A 12,746-nucleotide genomic window follows, 5' to 3' on the forward strand; every position below is an offset into this window, starting at 1 on the left:
ATATTTTTCTTTTGCCACAAATACAATCCACAAAAGGCTTTATAACATATAACTGCACTGCTTAATGGCAAATATATTTTTATTTTGCCACTATTACACGACAAAAAGTGCTTTAGAACATATAACTGCACCACTGAACAGCAAATATATTTGTATTTTGCCACTATTACACGACAAAAAGAGCTTTAGAACATATAACTGCACTGCTGAACGGCAAATATATTTTTTCTTTTTCCACTAATACACGCCACAGAAGGCTTTATAACATATAACTACACTGCAGAATGGCAAATATATTTTTATTTTGCCACTAATACACGCCACGCTTTAGAACATATAACTGCACCATTGAACGGCAAATATATATATTTTCTTCCCACTAATACACACCACAGAAGGCTTAATTACATATAACTACACTGCTGAATGGCAAATATATTTTTATTTTGCCACTAATACACACCACAAAAGGCTTTAAAACATATAACTGCACCGTTGAACAGCAAATATATTTTTTCTTTTTCCACTAATACACAGCACAAAAGGCTTTAGAACATATAACTGCACCGTTGAACAGCAAATATATTTTTTCTTTTTCCACTAATACACAGCACAAAAGGCTTTAGAACATATAACTGCACTGTTGAACGGCAAATATATTTTTTCTTTTTCCACTAATACACGCCACAGAAGGCTTTATAACATATAACTACACTGCAGAATGGCAAATATATTTTTATTTTGCCACTAATACATGCCACGCTTTAGAACATATAACTGCACCATTGAACGGCAAATATATATATTTTCTTCCCACTAATACACACCACAGAAGGCTTAATTACATATAACTACACTGCTGAATGGCAAATATATTTTTATTTTGCCACTAATACACACCACAAAAGGCTTTAGAACATATAACTGCACCGTTGAACAGCAAATATATTTTTTCTTTTTCCACTAATACACAGTACAAAAGGCTTTAGAACATATAACTGCACCGTTGAACAGTGAATATATTTTTTCTTTTTCCACTAATACACGCCACAAAAGGCTTTTGAGCATATAACTGCACCTCTGAACGGCAAATACATTTTTCTTTTGCCACTAATACACGCCACAGAAGGCTTTAGAACATATAACTGCACTGTTGAACGGCAAATATATTTTTTCTTTTTCCACTAATACACGCCACAAAAGGCTTTTGAGTATATAACTGCACCTCTGAACGGCAAATACATTTTTCTTTTGCTACTAATACACGCCACAGAAGGCTTTAGAACATATAACTGCACCGCTGAACGGCAAATATATTTTTATTTTGCCACTATTACATGAAAAAAGGGCTTTAGAACATATAACTGCACCGTAGAAAGGTAAATATATTTTTCTTTTTCCACTAATACACGCCACAAAAAGCTTTAGAACATATAACTGCACCGCTGAACAGCAAATATATTTTACTTTTGCCACTAATACATGACAAAAAAGGCAGTAATTTTAGCACTTCACCACACAACGGCTAATAAGCCCTTTTTTCCCACTAATACAAGCCAAAAAATGCTTTAGAACATATAACTGCACCGCACAAGGGCAAAAAGGACATAGAAATATTTCCTTGTAATAAACCCTGTTAATTCCTCAAAAAGCACTTGCACCCTAATAAGCTGTATAATGGCAATTTGTATCGCCAGTCAGTGCAGCAAGGTGTAATAGGATTGTTCCTATTACCCAGGCTGTAACCTCCCCTACTGAATCCTGTTCAACATAAATGCTGTGGAATGATTCCTCCCTATCCTTTCCCTACACCTTGAATAATCTTTCCCTCCACTTATAAATAGTTTTTTTTAGCACAACAACATTTTTTCTAGGACTGTCCCTAGTGCCTGCTGACGTCTCTCCCAGCACTAAGTTCATTGGAAAATGGCAGAATCCAAGATGGCTGAGGCTGTTTATAGGGCTGTGACATCACAGGGCTGGCTGGCAGCTGATTGGCTGCATGCATGGCATTATGGGTGATCCCGCCTTCCCAGAGTTCCTTGCTCCATGTCCTCACACGTGCAGCAGCCATTGTAGGAAAAAATGTGATTCATTACCACGAATCATGAGGAAATTTAACTTCGGTGCGAATCAGCGTTTTCCTGAAATTCGGATCGAATTTCACTTCATCAGCTTTGATTTGCTCATCTCTAAATATGTTCTTTCAGGAAAATATCCATCATTCTGTGAAATGTATCTGCAGTGTCTGCTAAGCTACTGTAGAGGTGCGTTATCCTTTTCATAAAATGTCTTTACTCTTTCCCTATGAAAATTAAATGGGGCCACAGATGATGTTGATAGACCTTTGGGTCTCATGGTTGCATTCCATCCTAGGCCCATTGGAGCATTTATTTTTTGGGGTAGTCTAGCCCTGCTACTGCTAGTGAGGAGATACAAGAATTCAGAATTTCTGCCTTAATTGGTTATGTGGATTCTAAAAGAAGTTCAGGAAGAATATTAGAAAATGGCAAAAAATACAATTTATTAACCTTTAATAAAAAGTGTAGCTCCCTGCGAGATCTTTGCTTTTCACTTTTCTGGTATAGGTCAGTCTAATCTGAAACGCCAAGTTACTTGTCTCTGAGTCAACTTTGCTGGTGCAAAATACATAATACTAGCATGTCTATGTGACAAGAATTCCCTTCTTTTGGTTGCCACTGTGATAAAGGCAGATGTTAGAGCAGGTGGCAAATCTATAAAACAGACCACAGTGTAGTTACCATGACTGAACCAAGACATTGAAACAGATAAACAGCAATCCAGAAAGCATTTTCAGCAGGAGAACCTTTGCCTGATTTTTATCTCAAGATGATTGCTATGAAGAATGAAGTAAGACAGGACCTGCAGAAGATGAAGCCGTCTTTGTGCATTGTGCAAGTACATTGCTAATTTGACATAGTGTCTTTTATAATTTTTAACTCCTTGTGACCAGTAAAAGGGCTTTCAGGGCTGAACCATCAGCCATGAAAAAATAAGTCATTTCCATTAAAATGCCCTTTACAATAACCCAGTGACCTTATTTCCAAGCTCTATATTCTGGGTCTTTTTTAGTTCCAGTGCTAAAGTATAGCACCTTTAAAGTGTCATATAGTTCTTCAGATTTTTGTAATTGAACTATCCCTGGGGCTAGTCATGTGGTGTGGGATTTAGACGTGATCCAAGCATAATGATTGATTAACCACTTTACCAAAAGTCGTGTAATGAGACTTCACCTGGGACTTCCCTGCCACTCTGCCGTCCAATTATTGGATTGTTCGTCAGTATGTCTCTTTTATACTGTGCCCAGAAAGAGTTAAATATGGGCCCCTGAATCACATGAAAGAAGGGAGCTCAATCTGTCACGTTGCGGGTATGACATCATCAGATAGGCTACACTTGTTTGTAGCTATTCACAGCACTTAGCCTGGTAGTCTTTGCTTCGAGTGCCAGTACTCTTTACAGGAGCAGTGGGCTGGAAAATTACCACACGCTGTCAAAGTTAGCTCAACCAGCCCTTGTTATCATTGTTTCCAAGGAACCTATTCATTCTGTTATTTTACATATTGGGCAGACGTCCTGCGACTCAGGCTTGGGCTGCTCTAACTTGGAGGGCCAAACGTTAATGAGCCTCTATTGTTAACAGAATAGCAGAGCAAATCGTGGGAAAAAATACCCAGACAGCTCCCTGACACTGGTGTAGGACCTCTAGACTTAGGGGGTAGACTGTGAATATCTTTTATGTAAATATTAATTCAAAAAGCAAAGATTATATCTCGGATCAATATTCATAACTCAGAAATGAAAAATTGACCATTGAAAAGGCTTAGGCATCTTTGTCCTCTGTAGAGAAAAATCCCACACAGTTGTTTTGCCTCAAAAGATTACTCCTTACAGGAAGGGGAAACTGGCTGGAGAGCGCGGCTGCCATAAAACCAGTTTACACAGTAAGGATGCAGGGAAAGTACAACTTTATGACCACAGATTATGAGATAGACAGAAGAACCCCCCCTAGATATAAAACAGGACTCTGTATGGACCAGCCATTTCTTCAGTTAACGCACATGTACAGATGGGTTTATTCTTGCGGAACAAAAGCAACTGCGATCTCCATTATATCAACCACTAATATGAAGTCACGGAAAGACCTAATTCACAGCAATTAAACTTAGATGATCGTTTGTGACCTACAAATGCCTAGACTGATAAGTTCAAAGCCCAGATGCAAATTGGTTTTAGTTCTCAAGTTATACAATTTTAAATGGAGGTCAGCACTCAGCATGAGTCATTTTAAAGATTGTTTTAGGTCCGGTTTACAATTTTTTTTTGTGTGTGCTGATTTTGGTACTTTTTTTTAACTCAAAATCAGTTCCAAAAACTACCTCAAAACAGCCTCCCATTCGTTTCAATGAGAAGCGGCACTTGCTTTTTTTTTCTGCGTGGAAATAAGAAGCAGCGTGCCCTATCTTGGAGCAGAATCCTTTGAACCAAATGGGAATCAGAAAAAAAAAAGATCTGCACACGTCCACGCGATTTTTGCGCGTTTTCTGCCTGGATTTCAGGCCAAGAAAAATGAGCTGAAAATTCTATTTTTGGTATTGCAGTGTACTGATTATAAAAAAATATGTCAAAAATGCATAACAAACTGTAAAAAAAAAAAACAACAGGCGTTGATTCTACGCTGAATTTTGTAGGCAGATTTACAAAACCCATCATGTCAACATACGCTTAAAGTTGGTATTTGACTGTTAGTGGGTGTTTTTTGTTAGTACCCTAAGTGGAATTAATTAACTAAAGGGGTTGGCCACTTTTTTGAACTTTAACCTCTTAAGGACATAGGGCGTACAGGTACGCCCTTGTGCCCTGGTACTTAAGGACACAGGGCGTACATGTACGCCCTGTGCATTTTCGATCACCGCCGCACGGCGGGCGGTGATCGGAACCCCGTGCCTGCTCAAATCATTGAGCAGGCACTTGGAGCAAATGCGCCGGGGGGTCCGGTGACCCCCCCATGTATGCGATCGCAGAAAACCGCAGGTCAATTCAGACCTGCGGTTTTCTGCGTTTCCGGGTTATTCGGGTCTTTGAAGTCCCGATAACCCGGAACAGGATGGTGATGGTGGTGTGATTTCACCCCACCAATCACCATCCAGCGATCCTGAGTGGTGATGGTGACATCACCACTCAGGATCGCTTTCTGATTGGTCTGTGGGCGGTCCGGCGGCAGATTCAAAAGAGGCAGGCGCTCCTCTCCTCCTCCTTTTGTGTTCCGGAGCCGGAGGAGAGAGGAGCTGCCTGCACGTGTCTGCCACCGCTGCCTGCACCCCGATCTGTGCCCCCCAGGACCCGATCTGTGCCCCCCAGGACCCGATCTGTGCCCCCCAGGACCCCATCAGGTACATAGGGACAGCTAGGGAAAGTTTGGTTTAGGCAGGGAAAAAAAAGGGAAAGTTAGTTTTTGAACTTTGATTGCATCACCCTAAGTTAGGGTGTCTGGGGTCCACAGCACAGCTGTGTGACCCTAGACCCCCCAGGGGTGCTGCCACTTGCCCCCCCCCCTGCCCCCCCCCCCACCTTTTTTGGGGTGCATTTTTTTTTTTTTCGTGTACGCTGACTGTGGCCGGCACTTAGTGTCCGGCCACTGTTAGCGCATCGCACACCCCACCGCTGATCAACTTCGGACGGTTGATCAGCGGTTTTGAATTTTTTTTTCCCCACATTTTTTGCCCTTTTTTTTAGTTAGTTTATTTTATTTTTTTTCTGTTAGTTTTAGGGTGAGTTCGTGAACACCCGTGCCCCCACACACACGCACACAAAATAAAGAGTTACACACACGCACATATACACGCAGACACACACTCCCCTATGGCCCGCCGGACGTTCTCGGCCGAGGAGGCATACGCCCAGATTGCCTCTGACTCCGAGAGTCCCAGTGAGGATGAGGATGACCCCACATTCCTGTTGTCATCCGCATCCTCCTCATCATCTAGCGATGATGATGAGCCCCCAAGGCGGCGGAGACGCCGCCAGGCGGAGCAAGGGGACCGCCATGTTAGGGACCCTGTGGCCCACACTAGTACGAGCAGCTCTGGGGCTCGTACTGGTTTCCCGGCCCACCAGTTAAATCCACCGGAGCCCCCTGCCGGTGAACTTGTCTGGTGTAGCCCAGAGCGATACGAGCCTGTGATTCCTGATTTTGTAGGCCAATCAGGAATCCAGATTTCCACAGTGGGCTACACTGAATATGACTTTTTTTGTCATTTTTTCAGTGACCCACTGGTAAATCTGATGGTGGAGCAGACGAATCTGTACGCCCAACAGTTCGTCGCTCAACACCCGGGCTCCTTTTTGGCCAGGCCCGGTGGCTGGACGCCGGTCAGTGCAGCCGAAATGAGGACATTTTGGGGCCTCGTGCTGCATATGGGCCTGGTCAAAAAACCCAGTGTCAGGCTGTACTGGAGTGGGGACGTCCTATACCAGGCCCCACTTTACAGTACAGCCATGACACGCTCCCGGTTTGAGGCCATCAGGAAATGTCTGCATTATTCCGATAATGCAGCATGTCCCCCCCGAGGTGATCCTGCCCATGACCGTCTGTACAAGATACGGCCGGTCATCGATCACTTTGGGGCCAAATTCATGGAGGCCTATGTACCTGGAAGAGAGGTCGCGGTTGATGAGTCTCTCATTGCGTTCAAGGGGAGACTCATTTTCCGCCAGTATGTGCCCTCCAAGCGGGCGAGGTATGGCGTGAAGCTATACAAAATTTGTGAGAGTACCTCAGGGTACACTTACAAATTTCGTGTGTACGAGGGGCGAGATTCCCGGATTCAACCCCCAGAATGTCCCCCCACTCTGGGTGTTACCGGGAAACTTGTGTGGGACCTTATGTACCCACTGCTGGATAAGGGTTACCACCTTTACGTGGATAACTTTTATACCAGTATCCCCTTGTTCCAGTCCCTTGCCGCCAGATCCACGTCCGCTTGTGGGACCGTGCGGAAAAATCAACGCGGCCTCCCTGCCCACCCCCTCCAGGTACCTATCCCCAGGGGTGAGACCCGTGCCCTTACCACTGGAAACCTGTTGCTGGTCAGGTATAAGGACAAGAGGGATGTCCTTATGCTGTCCACAATTCATGGTAACGGCATCACCCCTGTCCCTGTGCGAGGTACCGCGGCAACGGTCCTCAAGCCCGATTGTATCGTCGCTTACAATCGGTATATGGGAGGAGTTGATCTCTCTGATCAAGTCCTCAAGCCATATAACGCCATGCGCAAAACCCGGGCATGGTACAAAAAAGTTGCGGTCTACTTGGTGCAGGTTGCCATGTACAACTCTTTTGTACTATCCCGAAGCGCTGGCAGCACAGGGACATTCCTCCAGTTCTATGAGGCAGTCCTCAAGGCCCTGATCTTTTCGGACCGGGAAAGAGCAGGCCGGAGTACCTCGGGAACTGTAGGTGCCCGGATCGTCCCTGGCCAACACTTTCCAGGTGTGGTCCCCCATACTGGAAAGAAGGGACGAACCCAAAAAAAGTGCAGAGTGTGTCGCAGGAGGGGGATACGGAAGGACACAACTACTCAGTGCGACACTTGCCCCGATCATCCGGGCCTCTGCATTGACGGTTGCTTCAGGGAGTATCACACTTCCATGGAGTACTAAATTTATATCCCAATTTAGCACTGACATCGGATAAAAAAAACTGGTTCTCAGACTTGAGACACCCAAAAAAAACTAAAATAATTTATTAAAAGTAGACATATTAGGTATCGCCACGTTGGTAATAATCTCCTCTATAAAACTACCCCATGACCTAACCCCCCAGATTAACACGGTCAAGGAAAAAAAAAAAAAAAAGGTGCAAAAAAAGGTTTTTTTTGTCACCTTACATAATAAAAAGTTTAATAGCAAGCGATCAAAAAGTCATATAGCCCCCCAAAAAGTGCCAATAAAGCCGTCCACTCATCCCACAAAAAATGAGCCCCCACATGAGATAATTGGATAATTTTTTTTTTTTACAAAAATGACCCTTAGACTTTAGAGATACCCCCAAAAAAATTTGAATCAAAAAAGATAATATAGTCTAAAACCAAAATAATTGTAAAAAAAGTTGACTTATCAGGTATTGCCGCGTCCGTAAGAATCTCCTCTATAAAAATACCCCATGACCCAACCCCCCAGATTAACACGGTCAAAAAAAAAAAAAATAGGTGCAAAAAAATAATTTTTTTGTCACCTTACATAACAAAAAGTTTAATAGCAAGCGATAAAAAAGTCATATAGCCCCCAAAATAGTGCCAATAAAACCGTCCGCTCATCCCGCAAAAAATGAGTCCCCACATGAGATAATTGGATAAAAAAATAAAAAAAATGACCCTTAGACTTTAGAGATACCCAAAAAAAGATTTGTATCAAAAAAGATAATATAGTCAAAAACCTAAATAATTGTAAAAAAAAAGTAGACTTATTAGGTATTGCCGCGTCCGTAAAAATCTCCTCTATAAAAATATCCCATTACCTAACCCCCCAGATTAACACAGTAAAAAAAAAAAAAAAAAAAACAGTGCCAAAACCGCTATTTTTGGCACTTTTCCATTTCAATCAGTTTTTTCCGGTAATAAAACAAGGGTTAACAACCAAACAAAACTTAATATTTATTACCCTGATACTGCAGTTCACAGAAACACCACATTTGTGGTCGTAAACTGCTGTATCAGTAAAAGGGAGGCCGCAAAAGGAAAGGACCGACATGGTTTCTGGAAGGCCGATTTTGATGGCCTTTTTTATTGACACCATGTCCCTTTTGAAGCCCCCCTGATGTACCCTAGAGTAAAAACTCCCCAAAACTGACCCCATCTAAGAAACTACACCCCTCAAGGTATTCAAAACTGATTATACAAACTTCATTAACCCTTTAGGTGTTCCTCAACAGTTAATGGCAAATGGAGATGAAATTTCAGAATTTCAATTTTTGGTAACCTTGCGTCACAAAAATGTAATATAGAGCAACCAAAAATCATATTTACCCTAAAAATAGTCCCCAAAAAAATGCCACCTTATCCCGTAGTTTCCAAAATGGGGTCACTTTTAGGGAGTTTCTACTCTAGGGGTGCATCAGGGGGCTTCAAATGGGACATGGTGTAAATAAACCAGTCCATAAAAATCAGCCCTCCAAAAACCAAACGGCGCACCTTTCCCTCTACGCCCCGCTGTGTGGCCGTACAGTAGTTTACGGCCACATATTGGGTGTTTCTGTAAACGGCAGAGTCAGGGCAATAAAGATACAGTCTTGTTTGGCTGTTAACCCTTGATTTGTTAGTGGAAAGAATGGGTTAAAATGGAAAATTAGACAAAAAAATGAAATTTGCTAATTTCATCCCCATTTGCCAATAACTCTTGCGCAACACCTAAAGGGTTAACGACGTATGTAAAATCAGTTTTGAATACCTTGAGGGGTGTAGTTTCTTAGATGGGGTCACTTTTAGGGAGTTTCTACTCTAGGGGTGCATCAGGGGTCTTCAAATGGGACATGGTGTAAATAAACCAGTCCATAAAAATCAGCCCGCCAAAAACCAAACGGCGCACCTTTCCCTCTACGCCCCACTGTGTGGCCGTACAGTAGTTTACGGCCACATATTGGGTGTTTCTGTAAATGGCAGAGTCAGGGCAATAAAGATACAGTCTTGTTTGGCTGTTAACCCTTGATTTGTTAGTGGAAAAAATGGGTTAAAATGGAAAATTAGACAAAAAAATGAAATTTGCAAATTTCATCCCAATTTGCCAATAACTCTTGCGCAACACCTAAAGGGTTAACGACGAATGTAAAATCAGTTTTGAATACCTTGAGGGGTGTAGTTTCTTAGATGGGGTCACTTTTAGGGAGTTTCTACTCTAGGGGTGCATCAGGGGTCTTCAAATGGGACATGGTGTAAATAAACCAGTCCATAAAAATCAGCCCGCCAAAAACCAAACGGCGCACCTTTCCCTCTACGCCCCGCTGTGTGGCCGTACAGTAGTTTACGGCCACATATTGGGTGTTTCTGTAAACGGCAGAGTCAGGGCAATAAAGATACAGTCTTGTTTGGCTGTTAACCCTTGATTTATTAGTGGAAAAAATGGGTTAAAATGGAAAATTAGACAAAAAAATGAAATTTGCAAATTTCATCCCCATTTGCCAATAACTCTTGCGCAACACCTAAAGGGTTAACGACGAATGTAAAATCAGTTTTGAATACCTTGAGGGGTGTAGTTTCTTAGATGGGGTCACTTTTAGGGAGTTTCTACTCTAGGGGTGCATCAGGGGTCTTCAAATGGGACATGGTGTAAATAAACCAGTCCATAAAAATCAGCCCTCCAAAAACCAAACGGCGCACCTTTCCCTCTACGCCCCGCTGTGTGGCCGTACAGTAGTTTACGGCCACATATTGGGTGTTTCTATAAACGGCAGAGTCAGGGCAATAAAGATACAGTCTTGTTTGGCTGTTAACCCTTGATTTGTTAGTGGAAAAAATGGGTTAAAATGGAAAATTAGACAAAAAAAAGAAATTCTCAAATTTCATCCCCATTTGCCAATAACTCTTGTGCAACACCTAAAGGGTTAACGACGTATGTAAAATCAGTTTTGAATACCTTGAGGGGTGTAGTTTCTTAGATGGGGTCATTTTTGGGTGGTTTCTATTATGTAAGCCTCGCAAAGTGACTTCAGACCTGAACTGGTCCCTAAAAATGTCGTTTTTGTAAATTGCTGAAAAATTTCAAGATTTGCTTCTAAACTTCTAAGCCTTATAACATCCCCAAAAAATAAAATATCATTCCCAAAACAATTCAAACATAAAGTAGACATATGGGGAATGTAAAGTCATCACAATTTTTGGGGGTATTACTATGTATTACAGAAGTAGAGAAACTGAAACTTTGAAATTTGCTAATTTTTCCAAAAATTTGTTAAATTAGGTATTTTTTGGTGCAAAAAAAAATATTTTTTTGACTTAATTTCACCAGTGTCATGAAGTACAATATGTGACGAAAAAACAATCTCAGAACGGCCTGGATAAGTCAAAGCGTTTTAAAATTATCAGCACTTAAAGTGACACTGGTCAGATTTGCAAAAAATGGCCTGGTCCTAAGGTGTAAAAAGGCTGTGTCCTTAAGGGGTTAAAGGGAATCTGTCCCCACACACCTAAAAAAAAAATCCCGCTGACATGGGAGATGTGTGCTTCTCAGCTGAATCCATTCCTATTTGTCCCATGTTGATAGGTGGGCTTAATCCAGAGTTATGATTTTATATTATGCAAATTACCGTCTTGGTACAACGAGGGTGATACCCTTTTACTTGGAGCTCCGGTACATTTCTGTGCCATACGCAACCCTCCTCCCCCTCCCCGCCCTAAGTGACAGACACAGGTAGTGTAGAGGTAATCACTCCTGGCCCTGATATCTAGCAGCAGTGCGTGCTCCTCTTTGATCAGCACATGCGCCGTACACTGCTGAAGCTCACTGGGCAGATGGATGCATGTGTTGTACAGGTCCTATCAGCCTGGTGAGTGTCAGTACTTTACAGTGCATACACTGCCGTGAAATTTCAGGACCAGGCATGATTACCTCTACACTGCCTTGCCCTATTACTCAGAGGAGAGGGTGTGACAGGCACAGACTGAAGTTATAGGTGCAACAGCAATGTCCTTGCTGCATCAAGGGGCTAATTTGCATAATATAAAATCACTCATATCTCTGCATATAAACTACCAATTTTGTGTATGGCTAGCCAATTTTATAACGTGTTTTTTCAAAAAGGCAGAGAAATTGCTTTAAAAATATTAAAATATACCTTCCAGATCCCCTGCTGCTTCCATTTCAGCACTTACCATGTCCCACGAGAATCTTTTTACTTCTGGATCCCTCTTGACTACTCATCACTGGTATCAGTGATGACCCGCTATAGCCAGTGATTGGCTGAGTGGTCTCATCCCTGTGTGCATGGCTAATTACGGTTACAGTATGTGTTTCAGAGCTGTGTCTTAGCCAAAAGCCTCATCATATGACCAGGACAAAACCACAAAAGAGAATTCATAGAAGGGAGAACGGGACAGGTCATAATTGCCATGTGGACATCTAGACAAATCTGCTGATGTGCTTGTTAAAAGAAAAACTCCTTAACATAAAATATGTAGGATTAGGATCATTTCTGATGACATTTTGTTGCAGCCGAAGTTTAACATAAATTGATAAGGAGAAATGGAACCACAGCTCTGGTTCAGCATCTCCGGTTGGTGGGGCTCATTAGGGAAAATAATCAGAATCTGTGAAGTATGATCTTTAGGGATCACGCACACGAATGTGCACATATTGAGGACCACAATACACAGGCACTGGCCGAGTGCACTCTATGATGTGGACCCATTGACTTGAATGGGTCACTGATCAGCAAGATACGGGGATCTTTTGTGGAGCAGATGCACGGATCAGAAGCTTACAGAAACACTCCGAAGTGCTTCAGTGGGCTTTTGGGTCCATGCCTCCACACCAAAAGAGGCTAATAACAGGCTATTTGTGGTCCGCAGCAAGGGCACGGAGCCTTTACGGTCATGTGCATGAGCCCCTAGGAGCATGAACCTTTAAAAGAGTTGGCAAATGGTCCCACATGCCATCTCTCATATGTTGTCATGGCTAAACTTAGGGTTTATATGATTTCTGTTCTGTTTCATTGTATGCCTTGTGGGCTGGTT

Source organism: Bufo gargarizans, chromosome 1 (assembly GCF_014858855.1).
Source record: "Bufo gargarizans isolate SCDJY-AF-19 chromosome 1, ASM1485885v1, whole genome shotgun sequence".
Lineage (NCBI taxonomy): Eukaryota > Metazoa > Chordata > Amphibia > Anura > Bufonidae > Bufo > Bufo gargarizans.